We start from the raw sequence: 16,250 nt of genomic DNA, 5'->3' as shown, positions 1-16,250 counted from the left end.
CTCAACTGCTTCTTCATTTCCACACAATACAGGGATTTTTAAAGTTTTGTCAGAAAAACATAAGTTCTTTAAGTCCAAGAACAAGTTGCATGGAACTCTACTCGTACTCTTTAATGGGTGGGGGTGGGGAAGAGGCTAGCCGTTCCCAGGGTGAGCAGAGGGGAGCAGTTTGCAGACCAGAGGGTGGTGGTTTGTTAAGCAAGAACAATGTCCTGTGACTCAGGTCCATGGGAGCAAGGGGCGGTCAAAGAGGATCAGTCTAAACCACTGAGGCCAGTGACCAGAAAAAGAAAAGGGCAGCCCAACCAGCCGGAGCAGCAGTTGGCAGGGGCACAAAGGCTGCCCTCAGACATGAAATCAGACCCACGCTTGCTGGTGGCCAACTCTGCTCTCCTCTCTTTAGGTCAGCCAGGCTTTCGTGAGACAGAGTCCCTGTAAAGGCATCACTGTTGTCCATTTTCAAGGGAGGCGATCAGCCAGGTTTGAATGTGGGACCTGGATTCTCGGATACATTACAAAATGCTAACTACAAGGGGAAAAATGAGGACGAAAACAAGTGCCTCAAAAAAAAAAAGTCTGCTTGCTTTCAGGCAGAGGAACCGCTTTGGGGGAGAGCAGCGAGTCTGCCTCCCTGTTCAACCAGGACAAACACTCAGGCCTAATTGACAGTCTGGCCTGTGTGCAGTGATGCTCAGAGCCCAGTTCTTAAACTTCCCTCCTGCATCAGAACTACGGGGCAACACTGTCCACTCACAGCCTCTGGTGTTGTTTCTACACAAAACCCATCAGGTATGATGTGGCTTTGTTCGCTCAGGTCTGGGGGATGCTCATCCCATCATTGATGAGGAACACATCCCTCATCAATGCTCATCAGAAATATGCCCTGCGATACTGGGATACTCGAGTTAGCTGGAAGTTCAGAGCACACACTGAACATGTCTTTAAGATGTATTCTTTTACTCTGAAAGTAAATGCCCCTGCATTAAGTGGATTCCAAAGGGTGGGGGATGGCATGGTAACAAGGGGCACACAGGTCTGCAGCAAAAATGGGCAGTGCTTTTTTTATGTTTTATTGTCAAACACAGAAACATGGTCACTTTCAAGGCAGCCAGCAAATAGTTAGTACAATGCCCTTCATCAAAGAAAGAATAGACTTTGTCAATTTAGGACAAATTTAGGACCTAGTTGCACAGAGCATCTAGACAATGGTTCTAGCATATCAAAATGATGAATATTCTTTTTAAAGATAGGAGTATGCTTTTTTTTTAAAAAAAAAAAGGGTTTAGTCATGGAAAGCAAAGAAGTTCTAGTTCCTAAAGAGCAACCAGCGCTGTGAAGGAGAGACGTAGGCCCACAGTGACTTGGGCCCTGCCAATTCAGTCATCAATCAAGAAAACGCCCTACAGACTTTCCTACAGGGAGTATTTATTTCAATTAAGATCCCTTCCCAGACATCCCCAGTTTGTATAAGTTGGCATAAAAAGTACCCACCACAGGGTATTTCTTAGGTCCCACTTTCCCCCCATATTGCATAAAAATCCGACAGATACAAAGGAAGATTCCTATTATCTATTATTGGTCTTTACAGCTCTTCTAGTTCTTGAATGACACCTAGAAGGAAACAGAAGATCCCAAGAACAAGTCATGTATTTGGTATCACATAACTCAGGGATTAAAAGCATCACAAATGGTCCAGCAAGCATCCTTGGCCTGGAGAGCTCCCATTTAAGCTCTTCCTCACACGCCTGCTGTGAACCTTCACCTTGATTCTTACTTTCAGGTTTAATTTCTGGTGACAGGACATTTGATGACCAGGAAACTGCATGTATGGCTTAAGATGAGCATGAACTTCAGATTCTTGTCCCCTTATCCCAATGCTAAATGTGAGCCACCTGGCCTGATTTTTGAAAGAACCAGCTGGCCCAGTGCTAATTTTTACTTGAACTTGCTCACTTAGATCAAGAGGCATCCCGAGCCCCAACATCAGCCACACACGTTCCCTGAAGCCTCAGTTCCAACTGTCCCACTGATTGAGTGAAGCATTAGCTGTCTGTACAGGTGAACTCAGGCAGTGAGCGAGTTAATTTATGGAGTAAACCCACTGTTGTGTTCAGAATGCTGCAAATTAATGCCACTGGATATTGCCCTCTTTGTTCCAAGGTCTCCCATCAAGTAAGCAAGATAGTAAGGCTGCTGGAAGCCAGAAGCCAATCCAGACCTGCTACAACAACTGTCTAGGGCAATAAATAAATGTTAAAAAAAACCAACAAGCAGAGAGCTAGGCTGTCCAACAGGTGTCATTGCTGACCCTCTGATCTAGTGTGCCCCTCCCATCCCCTATAAACTCCCAACAACACCCCACCCAGTGTATCATTAATCTCAGAGAAAGTCAACAGAAGCTGCCCCCTCCACACACACCATTTTTGGCATAGGAACAGTTTCTAATGGAAAGTAACTAAGTAAGCCAAGCAAGCAAAGCTCTCTGCCCTCCTTGGACTTGTGTAAAGCTGTAAAACCAGAACATAAATTTACAAGGTGCCTCCCCTGCCCTCTTTACTGGGAAAAAACATTTAACTTCTTATAAAAGTTTAAGAAGACATCAGTGGACTCTACCTTGAAAAGCTGTGCTAAGCCTTTAGCCCTCCAACAATTTACGAGCCCTAAATGAAGGTCCTTTCCTTTGGGTGGCCTCCTGTCACTGCTGAACTGCTCTTCGTTGCAGGCCCTGTGACAATTCCCTACTACCCTGAGTTTCCTCCCACCTTTCTGTACAACAGGCATGTGGGCCCGGGTGTACTGGCGCACGCCTTTAGTCCCAGCACTCAACAGGCAGAGGCAGGTGGATCTCTGTGAGTCTGAGACCAGCCTCGTCTACAGAGCGAGTTCTAGGATCTAGAACTACATAAGAGAGAGACCCTGTCACAAAAGGGAAAAGAAGGATGCAATAAGTTTCTGTTTCTCCCTTATGTCTTTTGTTACAGAGCTCCCAGCTGAGAGCTCACGGAAACACACCCCTAAGGCTCCTCTTTGGTTAACTGGTTACCAGAGTCTTCCACATGACCATATGTCCTTATTTTAACCCCTTAGTATGTCCCACATTTAACTGTCAGACACTAGATAGAGCTAAACAGGGTTTCCTGGCATAAATTTACTTCAAGCAATTAAGACAAACCAAATTATATAACTTCAGTTTCCCATAAAAGCAAATAAGTAAAAATGACACACACATTGTGTGATTATGTAACACATTCCATGCTAAAGACTTTGTTTTGAGGTGAAACAAGTCCCGCCCTCCCCTGCTGCTGGCAGTCTTAAGTCCTTTAAACTGTTATGATAACAGTTAAGAAGCCACCAGGACATGCATATTCTTGTCCTGGGCTAATCTCCATCTTCACTCCTTCTTCTTAAATGTATGATTCTCTACGGTCACATGACTGAAGAAAGCCAATGTTCTTCAGTCACTAATTAATACCTGAACTTAAATGGTTCGACCCATCTTATTATGTCCTATATGAAGATGTCACCTACACTATGAAAACTGTGTGTGTGTGTGTGTGTGTGTGTGTGTGTGTGTGTGTGTACAGGTGCATGTACATGTGCATGTGTGTCTATGTATGAGTACAGTTACAATTAATTGGCCAGTAAGAAGACTGGCCTATTTGGGGTTTTGGTTCTTTTGCATATTCTTGAGATAGGATCTTATTCCATTGCCTGGAACTTTCAATCCTCCTGCTTCAACCTCCAAAGTGAAGTCAAGCCTATGTTTATAAAAGATGGCTATCCTTCCATCACCATAGCTGCCCAGGCTAGTACTCCTTGAAATCAGGTAAAGCCATGCAGTTGGCTCTGGTCAACTTTATATGAGCAGAGCGGTGCTCCTCAGGCTGGTGGAGTCAGTGTGGTTAGCCTCTGTGCTTTCTTCTGTCTTGAGTGACTGGAAACCACAAGTTCAGTGGTGGCATCAGTAAGAAGAGAGCACCTTGACCCCTGACTGCCATGAGGAGAATTGCCCAGGAGAGCTGCCTAGCCTGAAATAACCAAATGGTTTTGTGTAAACTACGAGCTCACTGGATAAATACTCTCCCTGGACTAAGTCACTAAGTTCTAGAACTGTGTGCTACCATGCATAACATAGCATGCCTCAGAAGTATGTATCTGGGTGGCAGAGTATAAGTACAATTTACTAAAAGGTTTCCAATGTGTAGGCAAATAGAGGAGAATCTTACATGCAAGTTGCAATTTTACCACTTTAGATAAATAAAATAAAAGCCTCAGTGACAGGAACAGCTGTGTGCTAGGCAAATTCTAATTGGTGTTTCACAGTCTCTCTAACAATATGCAAATGCTTCCTTAACCACTGGATACTGAACAAGGCAGAATATACTGTGCAAATACATTTGAAACAAACAATAAACAAAAGGCAGCCTGATAGTTCAGGTTTATCTTCTTGGGGGAAATTTAATTAATTTCAGGGGCTAGCACTACAGTTCAGTGGAGGAGCACTTGCCCAGCATACATGGAGGCCCTGGGTTCAGTCCCCAGCTCAGGGGTGGAGGGCTCAGCTGACTTTCATCCCTACACTGGAGCCCACTAGTAAATAACACAGACACTTGCCTTTCAAAAAGAACACAACTATGTCTTACATGAGGAAGGGACAGGGCACCCTGAACTGTCCCTGCAGTCAGTGGCCTGGTACAGTCTGGTTCTGAGACATCCTGAACAGAAATGTTTACTCTTAAATTTCATTTTAAAGTACTACCAGGGAGAGAATGATATAATTATATTATAATCTAAAAGTAATACATAATTTACAAATATTATTAAAGTCACATAGTATGTAACTTCCAATCATGTTCTCCCCCACCTGCTATTAACCAATATTGATCTTCTGTCCCTATAAATTTGACTACTCTAGGTGTGGTGTAAAATCATAGAGTCTGTACCTGTCACTCACCATATCGCCTTCTGGGTTGGAGTACTATTCTATCTTCTTGGGCTGGGGATTCTGCAGCTATAATTCACAGGAGTGACCCAGTACATTTAACAATCTGAGTGCCAGCATAATGTCCAGGACATGCTCCCCAGTGCAGGACCCAGCTTAAGCACTGAATCCCTACCCACACAGCATGTCGTTGAAAAGGTGGACTTCAGAGCTGGCTGTGACAAAGTGCTGTGGAACAGGAAACGAGGTGGCGGTGCCCTGACACGACACAGGACAGGCACAGGCATCCTGCTAGTGACAGGCTCCTCCAAAACAACAGAAGCCAGTCACCCAAACACTCACGGCAGGAAGGACTGTCATGAGGCCAGCACAGCCGCACAGCAACACCTGCCTCTAAATAAGTAAATATGGGGTTGGAGAGACGGCTGGCAGCTAAGAACATTTGCTGCTCGTCCAAAGGACTTAGGTTCAATTTCCAACACCCACCCTGCTCACAATCATGTAATTCCAGTCCCCTCTTCTGACCTCCAGGAGCACCACACACATGCAGTATACAGACTTGCATGCAGGCAAAACACCCATATCCATAAAATAAAAATTTCAAAAATATTTTTTTAAAGATTTATTTATTATGAATACAACATCCTGGCCCTGCAAGCCAGAAGAGGGCGCCAGATCTCATTATGGATGGTTGTGAGCCACCATGTGGCTGCTGGGAATTGAACTCAGGACCTCTGGAAGAGCAGTCAGTGCTGTTAACCTCTGAGCCATGTCTCCAGCCCTCAAAAATATTTTTAATTAAATAAGTAAATGCAATTTTTACATGCCTCGTTTTTTTTCAAGTTGAATCTCAATACTTAGCTGTTTTCACCCACTCCCTATTACCCACTCCTATTACTTAAACCTAAGAAGACCATGAAGAACTCCTTACACAATGAGGACGCCAAGCCCACTCCACGAATCTCTCCTTCAACTGAGACTTCAGAGCTCTGACAGTCACTGAAGGAAAGCACTCGGGGGGGGGCAGAGGCAGGAGGAACTCTACAGTTCAAGATCAGCCTGCTGGTGTCTACACAGTGAGTTCTACAGCAGGGATACACCAGAGACCCTGAGTCAAAGAAAGAAGAGAAGAAAACAGAACCCCTGAAGAGAGTGGTGAGTGGTCCTGAAGAAATAAAATCGCAGCACAGGCACACTAAGAAGAAAAAAGAAGTGTCTGGGCTAAAGCCATTTTCAAAGGTCACGCTCGGTCAGCTTAACCCTTTAAAGCCCGAACGCTGTTCCCTGGATAATGGTATTTTTATAAAATTTACCGAGACACAAATTACTGTTTTCCAAATTCTTAGGGACTCAAGCAAGCTTTTTAAATTAGAGCCTCCAAGTGTGCTGGGAGAGACAGGGTCTCTGCACAGACTGAACACACCCTGAGTCCACGCAGGGAAGCCAGCACTCAGGCAGTAAGCCTTCCTGCCTTCCGTTTTACTCTTGATATCCTGCTTTTAACTTGAGAGTACACTAAATTGTTTCGGAAATACTTGTTTGGACATTTCCCTTCCCTGGAGTTTTTCATTTAGCAGCAAAGGGGGAATTAAAACAAAATCCAGAACAGTGATTTGATGGGGGTAGTTACTGCTCTGGCTCCTCAGCGGGGTGATGGGGACTCCTGCATGCTAGTTATTCTTGTATTACATGTCTCTGGGCATATGATTTCAGAAGATACCAGAACAGAGGGCACTGGGAATCAGAAGTGCACCTTGTTGCTAGGCTGAGTTTTAGAACAAGCAATTGGCTTTTATATGCAAGCCAGGCTTTGAAAACACGGATCATCTGAAGGGGAGGCTAAGGTTTATATTCAGTGCCACCACAGACAAACGAGGAGTTACAAATAAGGTTGCTGTGTTGTTTTGTTTTTAAGACAGAGTTTTGCTGTGCATCCCAGGCTGGCCTCAAACTGATGATCCTGTCTCAGCCTCTAGAGGGCTGGGATTACAGGTCTGTACCACCAAACCTAGCATTTTTATTTTAATCCTAGAGGGCTGGGATTACAGGTCTGTACCACCAAACCTAACATTTTTCTTTTAATCCTAGAGGGCTGGGATTACAGGTCTGTACCATCAAACCTAACATTTTTCTTTTATTCATCTATTTTTGTTGATGTGCATTGGTGTTTTGTTTGCATTGCCTGGGTGAGGGTGTTGGATCCCTGGAACTGGAGTCGCAGGTAGTTGTGAAGTTCTGAGTCGCTATGTGGGTGCTGGGAATTGAATCAGGGTCCTCAGGAAAAGCAGCCAACGCTCTTAACTGCTGAGTCATCTCTCCAGCCCGCTAAACCTAGCATGTTTATTGTGATGGTTTTAGTTCTTTTAAAAAATCATCTTTCGTTATACTTCTCAACACTGAGCAACTATTTTCTGATCTCTAATTTTCCCTCCTTTTTCCCCCTCCATCTGCCCCTTCTCCCCAACCTGAAAGAGCAGAAAACCCTCCTAATTGTAATATGAATTCCTAGCTTATTTTTAGATATTTCTTTATGCTGTGTGTAGAGGAACTGTAGGGAAAAGGGGCCAGTCAAAGAAACACACCCCGAGCAGAGCCAAAGAAACACACTTTGGCCGTGCAACCAGAACTAAAGAAATGTACCCTGACCCTGAAACCAGTCCCAAAAGAACACACTTTGTCCCTGGAATCAGAGTCAGTGAAAGAAATGCACCCTGGCCCTAAACTTGGAGACAAAAGGCTAAAAAGGACCAGAGAAAGAAACACTTTGGCCCTGAAACCAGAGCCAAATCTGACCCTAATACTGTGTAGAAAACTAACCAATCCTTGAGCAGAGCTCTAGCCAATCTGAGCTCAGCATTAAAATCTAACCAATCCCCACCCTGGAAGCCCTATATAAACCCTGCATCTGTTCAGCTTGTGTCTGTTCCGGCTACCAGGCTGTCCTCTGCCACTCTGGCAGAGGGCAGCCACTCTCCTGGATTCTTCCTTCCCAATAAACCCCTTCAATGAGCTTTGTGTGAAGATCTTCTTTTGCAGCTGCGGCGACAGAGCAGAGACAACCCTGGGCAGAGCAGAGCGAGCAGGGCTGTGACATTTTTGCCAGGGAAACCTTCCCTTGGCAGAGCGGAGTTGTTACACTCTGCTCCCTGCTCTCTTCTCTCCATTCTCCGGGAACAGAGCTGAACTGTAGCAACTTCTACCGAGCAAAACTGCTACACTGGACGAACATCCCCATCTGGAAGACCCTGTCCTGCTGGAGCCGAGCCGATACACTGGGGAAGCCTTTCCCTGAGGCTGGGCTGTAAGCAGCTAAGCTTACTGCAACCTGTGGTAGTCCTTGGCTCCCGAGCTCCAGGATACCTTTCCACCTGAGCTGTGTAACACTCAGTATTCTGTGACTCCCGAGTGCCAGAATACCTGATCCACTCCTGTTCCATCCCGATCCGCCCCAAAGGCTTACAGGAACCACAGTCCATAAGGTCAGGGGACACAACTTGTGAGTAAACTCCACCTTGCCCAACCTTCCCGGGATCAAATTCAAGTTGTCTGGTAGCAAGAGTCTTTGCCGACTGAGCCATCCTCTGCCCATTGTATTCTTAGTATAAAGAGAAAAACCACCTCACTCATCATATGCTAAGCACACAGTGGGAATGACACAGGAACTTAATTATGGCAGCTACTATTTTAAAGATGAGAAACTGTTACTCGATGTCAATCAGAGCACGTGAGACAACCTTGCACCTGGGTGTGACTGGTCATTGTCCAAATTCTTTTCATTACGTTTGATTTCTATCAGCTTAACATAATGGCTACCATCAGCCAAGATGCTCACAGGAAGCATGCCTGGCATGGGAAAGTACGATGCTAACTTAGAGGGATATGTATGACGCTTTCGTTTCACAGTTCTAAAAATTAAGGCTTAAAGGTGTGGGTTTTTCAATCACACAACCTAACTGGTGGCTTCACGACTCAGCCTCATGCCACCAAAGTGGCCAGCAAATACACGCGCGCGCGCGCACACACACACACACACACACACACACACACCACGTGAATCCTTTCAATGCACTTCGGGGGAACGTTTTTGGCCAGCTTTACAAAGTGCAACTCCTTTTGGGTCACCAATACTGCTCCCCTTCCCTGCAGCTCCCCAAATCTACAGGAAGCGCCACACCTCAATGCCCTAGGCAAGTGAGGGAAGCCTGAGCCCGAGAGGCCGCGCACCAGGCCCTGAGGCCGCACTGATTCGCTTGCACTCGGAACCACAGTGGAAACTGGCGTCGCCCCGGGCGGCCGGAGGGTCTGCAGGGCTTGCAGCCACACACGCGCGCGACACCAACCGAGAGCGCCTGGAGCGGGAAGGCTAGCAAGGAGCGCGGCCCCTGCCGGCGGCGTCCCCTCCCGGTGTCCCCAAGAGCGACCCCTGAGGAGTACCAGCACCCGAAGGAGCCGGTGATGGCCCGGTACCTTTTTCTCCCGCGCCGGCCGGCCGCTCCGCACGGAGCTCGCGGGCCGCTGCACTCCCTGCCAGCAGCCGCTCGCCCCGCGCTCGCCGCGCCAGGTCTGGATGCCTTACAGCCACGCAGCCACGCCCACGGGCCACGCCCCCACGGGCCACGCCCCACCCTGCTGTCCGCAGGGCTGCAGCGCCCCTCAGCGGCCGCCGGTCACTGCGCGGCCCACTCGAACCCCACACCCGAGTGGTGCTGCTGGGGCCCACGTCCCGTGCAGCAGGAGGACAGCCGCTGAAGGCTGTTTCTGCAGCAGCACCAGGCACATCCAAGGAGAGGGCCGAGCGGAGAACCTTCCAGGCCTCCACCTGCGGCCATGCATAAACTGACCGGCTGGAGCGGTGGAAGATGAAAGATCAACACCGAGGAAGCAGCGAACCCTCTGCCCGCTTCCACCCCGAGGCGGACCGCGCCGAGTACGCCTCACACGCTGTTGTCTGGAATGTTTTTGTCTCGCTCTTCCACAGCTACTTTTTCAGTACCTACAAGAGCTCCCTGGGCAGCAAAAACTAGGGGGTTACTCTCCACAAATGTCTCCAACCCGGCCTATGTGAGACCCTGCCTCAAAAAGAAGAGAAAAAAATGTTAGTAAGAGATTTACGGGAGTGGGGGACACAGCCAAATGTAAGCCAAAGGTTACTTCAAAGAGTGTCTGTATTCAGATTCATAGTAACCCCAATGACCAGGCGCAGATAATCAATGTCATTCCCTGCCTCATTATGTGAATGCTATGTACACAAATAAATCCTCAAGGGCAGACTAGGAAGGAGTTCAGTGGGTAAATGCTTGCTGATAAAGCATGAGGACCCGAATTCAAATCCCCAGCAACAATTTAAAAAAAGCAAGTGCGCGTGCGCACACACACACACACGAATGAGTAAATTGATGAATGAAGGACCAAAAAAGCCAGGCATGGCTTTGAGCCTTTATAACCCAAGCAACCGGGGACTCAGGCAGGCAGACTGCTGAGGTGACATTCTCCTCTAGCCTCTATATGTGCTCAGGCATAAACACATGCATGCATTGCACAAAAAATAAAATAAAGAGTATCTCCACGGCTCACTGCAGATTTGTTTTGTTTTGTTGGTTTTTCGAGACAAGTTTTCTCTGTGGCTTTGGAGGCTGTCCTGGAACTTGCTCTTGTAGACCAGGCTGGTCTCAAACTCACAGAGATCCTCCTGCCTCTGCCTCCCGAGTGCTTGGATTAAAGGCATGGGCCACCAACACCCAGCTCTCACTGTACATTTGGAAAATCAATTTCATTTTACTTGACAGACTCGATATGCTGATTTGGTATACCTTGAGATGGCAAGTCTTCAGCTTATTCCATAAAGTCTTGTTGCCAGGCATGGTGATACACACCTATAATCTCAGCTCTCAAGAGGCAGGAGCAGGAGGATTGCTACAAGTTCTAAACCAACCTGGGCTACATAGCAAGTTACAGGGCAGCAAAGGCTACAGAGTGAGACTCTGTCTCAAATAAAATAGAGAGAAAAGAAAGAATAAAATAACGAGAAAGAAGAGAAGATGGGGAGAGGAAGAAAGAAGGATGATTGAAGGACTGAATCTCATTGAAACTTTTGCTCACAAAAACAGAGGTGGAACTGTGAAAATGAAGCTTCAATCCTACTTGAGGCTGGGGATAAGTTTATAGTGAAGTCAGTTTTCTCTTCTTTTATTCTTTCTGGAATATGGCTGGTTTCCAAGGACAGAAAAACACGAAGGTCCCTCCTCTTCCTTAGAGTATTTGTTTCCCTCTTGTCTCCTGAAATCATCCAACAGGAAAAAGCTTCAAAATTCCCACCTACCCTAGGAGATGGTAAGTACATGATCCTCCAAAACTATTCGGGAATGTCCCTGTCTTCACAGACCTCCCTGCTGTTTTCTTTCTTAGAGTGTGAAAACTCCCTTCTGGGTGAAATTTTTTCCCAGTTGCTGTCCTTCCCTACCTGAGGCTGTTAGGCTAGATACCCTTCCTTTCCCTACCTGAAGCTGTTAGGCTAGATACCCACTAATAGCGCTCCAGGTTGCTCTGCAAGCAGGTCTCAACTAAGCTCCAGAATTCCCAAGGTAAAGTATGTACACATGACATTTCAAACCTGTTATTTCTCTCTTAGCCGCACTGAGAAACTTTCCTCCTTCCCTAAGGATTAATGTGCCGTTAACAGCTGCTGGGGGTGGGCATTTTCTTCAGTGGTGTGGCCCCTGGTGGGGGACCATGCTCCTGTAAACAAATCCAAATGGAATTCATTGATTGGGGTCATTAAAAAAAAGAACAAAAGTAGAAATGGGGGCCGGATGAAGAAAGGAGTAGATCAGGGAAAGCAAATGGAGAACAAGAGAATAATGGGAGTGAAACCAATTGTCGAATATAATTGATATATGCTAATGAAACCTGAAACACAAAGAAGGTTTTCCTGACTAGTCCCTCGAATAAACTCCCTAAGACGCAGATGTTTCACTTTTAAGACTTTCCCACAACCACAGTGAGATGGGGTTTAAACTATATTTATGGGCAGCCAGAGCAATTTTGCAGAAAACTACAAAAAGCCTTGTTGCAAGGCCTGGGAGCTGACTAGTCTGTGTTTGTTCCCAGACTTTGATTAATGGGAATTCCAGCAGTGGCTGGGTTGGCTTGGAGATCTGATCTCCAAGGAGCCACAGCTTAGAGAAATGAAAAGAACCCCCTAAATCTTCCTCAATCTTCCTGAGTGTGAAGAAGGCCCCCAGCCAACAGCAGCTCTTTCCTTGCTTCAGTAGTCAGCCCAGGCATAGCCAGGCTACTCTGAACAGCCTGCCACCTCACCTTAGTACATGACACGATAAGCGACAGCTTGCTGTTTTGCTAGTCCTTTGAGTTCATAGTTGGGTTGCTATTCATAAATCTCCTATAAATATTTGTAAAAATATTTTTCTTTGGGCTGCATTTATGTATGTATTTGTTGTGTGTGTTTGTCAGGAGAAGCAGGAGGAGTGTAGGAGGCACCGCTTTAACAAAAAGCATTGGAGGAACCAGGCTTGTTAAACACTAAGCCTGTTTTCTTCAATGGGATGATGTTACTGATGCCTGGTCACCTGTAATAACCCTGCCCCCTTGTTCAGTAGTATGCAAACCCTGCCCCCTTGCTCAGTTCTTAACTCCACCTTCACGCTCAGCTCTATATAACAGACAGACAGGCAGAGTTCTGGGCACTGTGGTTTCTCCTTCAGAGCTTCCTGTCTACCCAGATGCAGCTTTTCTGTGTGTCGGGCTGTCCTTTGGTCTGTCCCTGAACTCGTGTTGGATGTAGTGTCTGTTTAGCCCAGGCTGAACTTGAATTCACAGTCCTCCACCTAGGGAGCTAGAATCACAGCCATGCACTATCATACCTAGTTTATACACTTTGTGGGGGGAGTATAGCTAAGTATCCATTTCTCTTAGGAAAGTACCCCATGCTCTGTGTGGCTGCTGGGCTAGGTGGGGGAATTATTGGCTTATTTTCTCCTGAAATAAGTTTGGGGAGCTGGAGAAATAGATGAGTGGTTAAGAGTGATTATTGCTGTCAGACAGTGGTGTCACAGGCCTTTAAACCCAGTACTAGAGATGCAGAGGCTGTCAGATCTCTGAATTCGAGGTCAGCCTGGTCTACAGAGTGAGTTCCAGGACAGCCAGGGCTACACAAAGAAACCCTGTTTCAAGAAAAAACAAACATGCTGATTGCTCTTCCAGAGGACCAGAATTAGATCACCCACACACATCAGGGCAGCTCACTGCCTCCTATATCTCCAGGGCACCTAACACCTGCTTCTAACCTCTGCAGACATGAAATGTACATGTGTGCACACATACACATAGACACACACACCTACACATACGTAAATAAATAATCTTAAGAGATTGGAGAGATTGCTCAATGGTTAAGGACACTTGCTGCTCTTGTAAGCAGACCCAGATTCAATTGACGACACTTACAGGGTGACTCTCAACTGTATATGACTCTAGTTCTAGGAGATCTAGTGTCCTCCTCTGGCCTCTGCTGGCACAAGGCATGTACACAGAGCACTTAAATGCATGCAGGCAAAACACTCACATACCTAAAGTAAAAATAAATAACTATTTCAAAAAAGAAAGACAGGAAAAGTCTGGGCATTTTCTGCCATCATTGGTTTTGCCTTCCCTGCCAGGTTTGGAACAGAATCTGACAGTGATAAATCAGTATCAAAGCCTGCAGGACGAGATTCCACACAGGCAGCCACACAAGTTCACCTGGCAGCAGCTGAAAGCAATAAAGAATGTCATCAAAGGAGAGGCGCTGGAGTGAAAAGAATGTGGGAAAGGTTTGTCCAAATAGGATCGTCACAGCTTACAGAAATTCCTACAATCACTATCCCAAACTCTATGAACATCCTGAGAACATTACGTTACTAGGGAGACTGAGACAGGAAGGTCCCTGGTCTCCAAGAGGTAGAGGCCAGCCTGGGTAAAATAGAGATCAATCTCAAAACAAACAAACATAAAACAAAATAACAACAAAAACATGGTGATGTCATAAGCAAACATGTCAGTTGAGCGGGAAGATAGTCTGAACCCTGAATAACAACAGTAATGATTTAATATTTTTAAAAATTTACAAATTTATGAGTGTGTTCAGAAGTATGGGCACCTGTATGGAAGTGCCTTCAAAGACTAGGAGCTGAATTTACCAATGGTTGTGAGCCACCCAATGCAGGTGCTGGGAATTGAACTCTGGTCCTCTGGAAGAGTGGCATATGCTTGTATTAGTTACTTTTCTACTGTGATAAAATATGGCCAAAAACAACTATAAAAGGAAGAGTTTATTTTTTACTTACTGTAACTAGTGGCAAGATATCTGACAAGAACCATTTAAGAAGAATAATTTATTTGGCTTGTGGTCCAACATAGTGTGTGGAGTTACTTGGAATTGACTAGGAAGTGGGAGTTCCAGCTAAAGTGGACCTGGAGCTGGCCTAAAACCTTCAAGCTCTGCCCCTACAACCTTATGCCTGCTAGGCAAGCCCTAGGTCAAAAGACCCCCTCAACTTCACAAACCAGTGCCACCAGCTGGGGACGCAATATTCCAAAACATGAACCCGTGGGGAACATTCTCATCCAGTCCATCTTACATGTCTTGCCTCCACAATCTGTCTCAACTCAATCTCCTTCTCTCCTTTCCACTGCTCCATTTCTCTTTGGCCACACTTAATGGTCTCCGGGCTGAGCAGCCTAGAAGAGGAAGGGACCAGGTGAGCTGTATATAAGACTTGGATCACCTGAGCTGCCTGTAAGAGACACTATCCAACCTGTTGAGATGCCTGCAAGTCCTGCAGTGAGCTCCAGACATACAGATTCTGTGAGCTCTCACCCATGCTGGCGTGGTTTTTTAGTGATGCAGCTGTCTTTGAGTAATTTCTGCTCCTGTAATCCCTCACCCATACTTCTGTATGTAGCCCCAATAAAACTCATTGGTTCACCATGGTGGACATTATTAATATCCTTACACTAGTCTATCATCAGCTCCCTTTCTGGGGTAAGTAGATGTCTCCTCAAGTATAGTGTCATACAATACCCTCCAATTCATTTTCCTCATGTGGACTGGCATATGGCCATCAGTTAACTCAAATGTCCATGGTTTTAAACAGCAGTCATCGTTCCTATGATTGGTTGTGTAGGATTCAGTTACAATAGCAAGTCTGTCTGCTGTGTTATATGAGCTTCACATCTAGGCTGAACAATCCAAAATTGTCATTTACAAGTCTGGCCTCTCACCTGGTGTGGTTTGAGTGAGAATAACCCCCATAGGCTCGCATATTTGAATGCTTGGTTCCTAGTTAGTGAACTGTTTAGGATAATTAAAAAGCTGTGGCCTTATCGGAAAAGATATGTCACCAGGGGTGGACTCTGAGGTTTCAAACTCCCATGACCAGCCCAGTTTTTGCTCTCTGCCTACTGCCTGCGTATCAGGATGTAAATTCTCAGCTACTGCTCCGGCACCATGCCTGCCTGCCTGCTGCCATGCCCCTCATTGTGAAACTTTAGGCAAGTCCCCAATTAAATTCCTTCTTTTAGAAGCTGCCTTGGTCATAGTGTCTCCTCTTAGTGACAGAATAGTAACTACGACATCTGGCGTGGCTGGAGTATTGAAGGCTCTTGACTCTTTTGCTCTGGCGTTGTATGAATCAGGATTCTGTAGAGGAACAGAACTTATAAAGGGGATTTATTAGAATGGTTTCCAGGCTATGGTCCAGCTAGTCCAATTTTTCAGGGATTGAACTGTGAACCCTGAGATTGCCTTATTTACTGGAAAAACCTGCCACTAGTCATGGTGTGCCACAGCCCTAGTACACACCCTTAATCCAAGAGCTTTCCGTTTATTGTAAACAGGATTAAATAAAGTCAACCATAGGAAAAGAGGCAGAGCAAGCAACTAGTTACCGGGAAGTAGCCACAGAGAGTAAGAGGGAGTCAGGAAGATGATGGATAGACAGACACGCAGGAAGTAGTAGGGAGGGACTTTGAGCAGGACTTTGAGTTTGGGGTCCCTTTTGGTTTGGGACAGCGGAAGAGAAGCTCTCTTTCTGGGACAATGGCAGATGAAGAAGGCCAGCTGGCTGCTTCCTCTGCCTCTCTGAGCTAGTAGATTTTCACCCCAGCATCTGGCTCCCGAGTTTTTATTGGTAAAATAAAACATTTATTTCCCTAGGTGGAGGCAGCTGTGATGGGACACAAAGGCTCCCCCAGGCTGGGACCAGGCTTTGCCATTCTCAAAAGGTAGTTGGGATAATTTAAGAAAAACTAG

At 46.1% G+C, this 16,250-nt stretch overlaps 1 protein-coding gene across 1 annotated transcript in view; it reads right to left on the bottom strand.

Annotated features, from left to right (window-relative positions):
* Nucleotides 1–9,500, bottom strand: part of Ankrd6 (ankyrin repeat domain 6) — a 155,985-nt gene extending 146,485 nt beyond the window's left edge. The window contains exon 1 of the mRNA XM_040740496.1: nt 9,410–9,500. The gene's annotated coding sequence lies outside the window, so the exon portion shown is untranslated. The remainder of the gene's footprint in view (nt 1–9,409) is intronic.
* Nucleotides 9,501–16,250: the final 6,750 nt, after the last annotated feature.

This window comes from Mesocricetus auratus, unplaced genomic scaffold (genome assembly GCF_017639785.1).
Source record: "Mesocricetus auratus isolate SY011 unplaced genomic scaffold, BCM_Maur_2.0 Super-Scaffold_6730, whole genome shotgun sequence".
NCBI lineage: Eukaryota > Metazoa > Chordata > Mammalia > Rodentia > Cricetidae > Mesocricetus > Mesocricetus auratus.
This window is presented reverse-complemented; position numbering and strand designations above follow the sequence as displayed.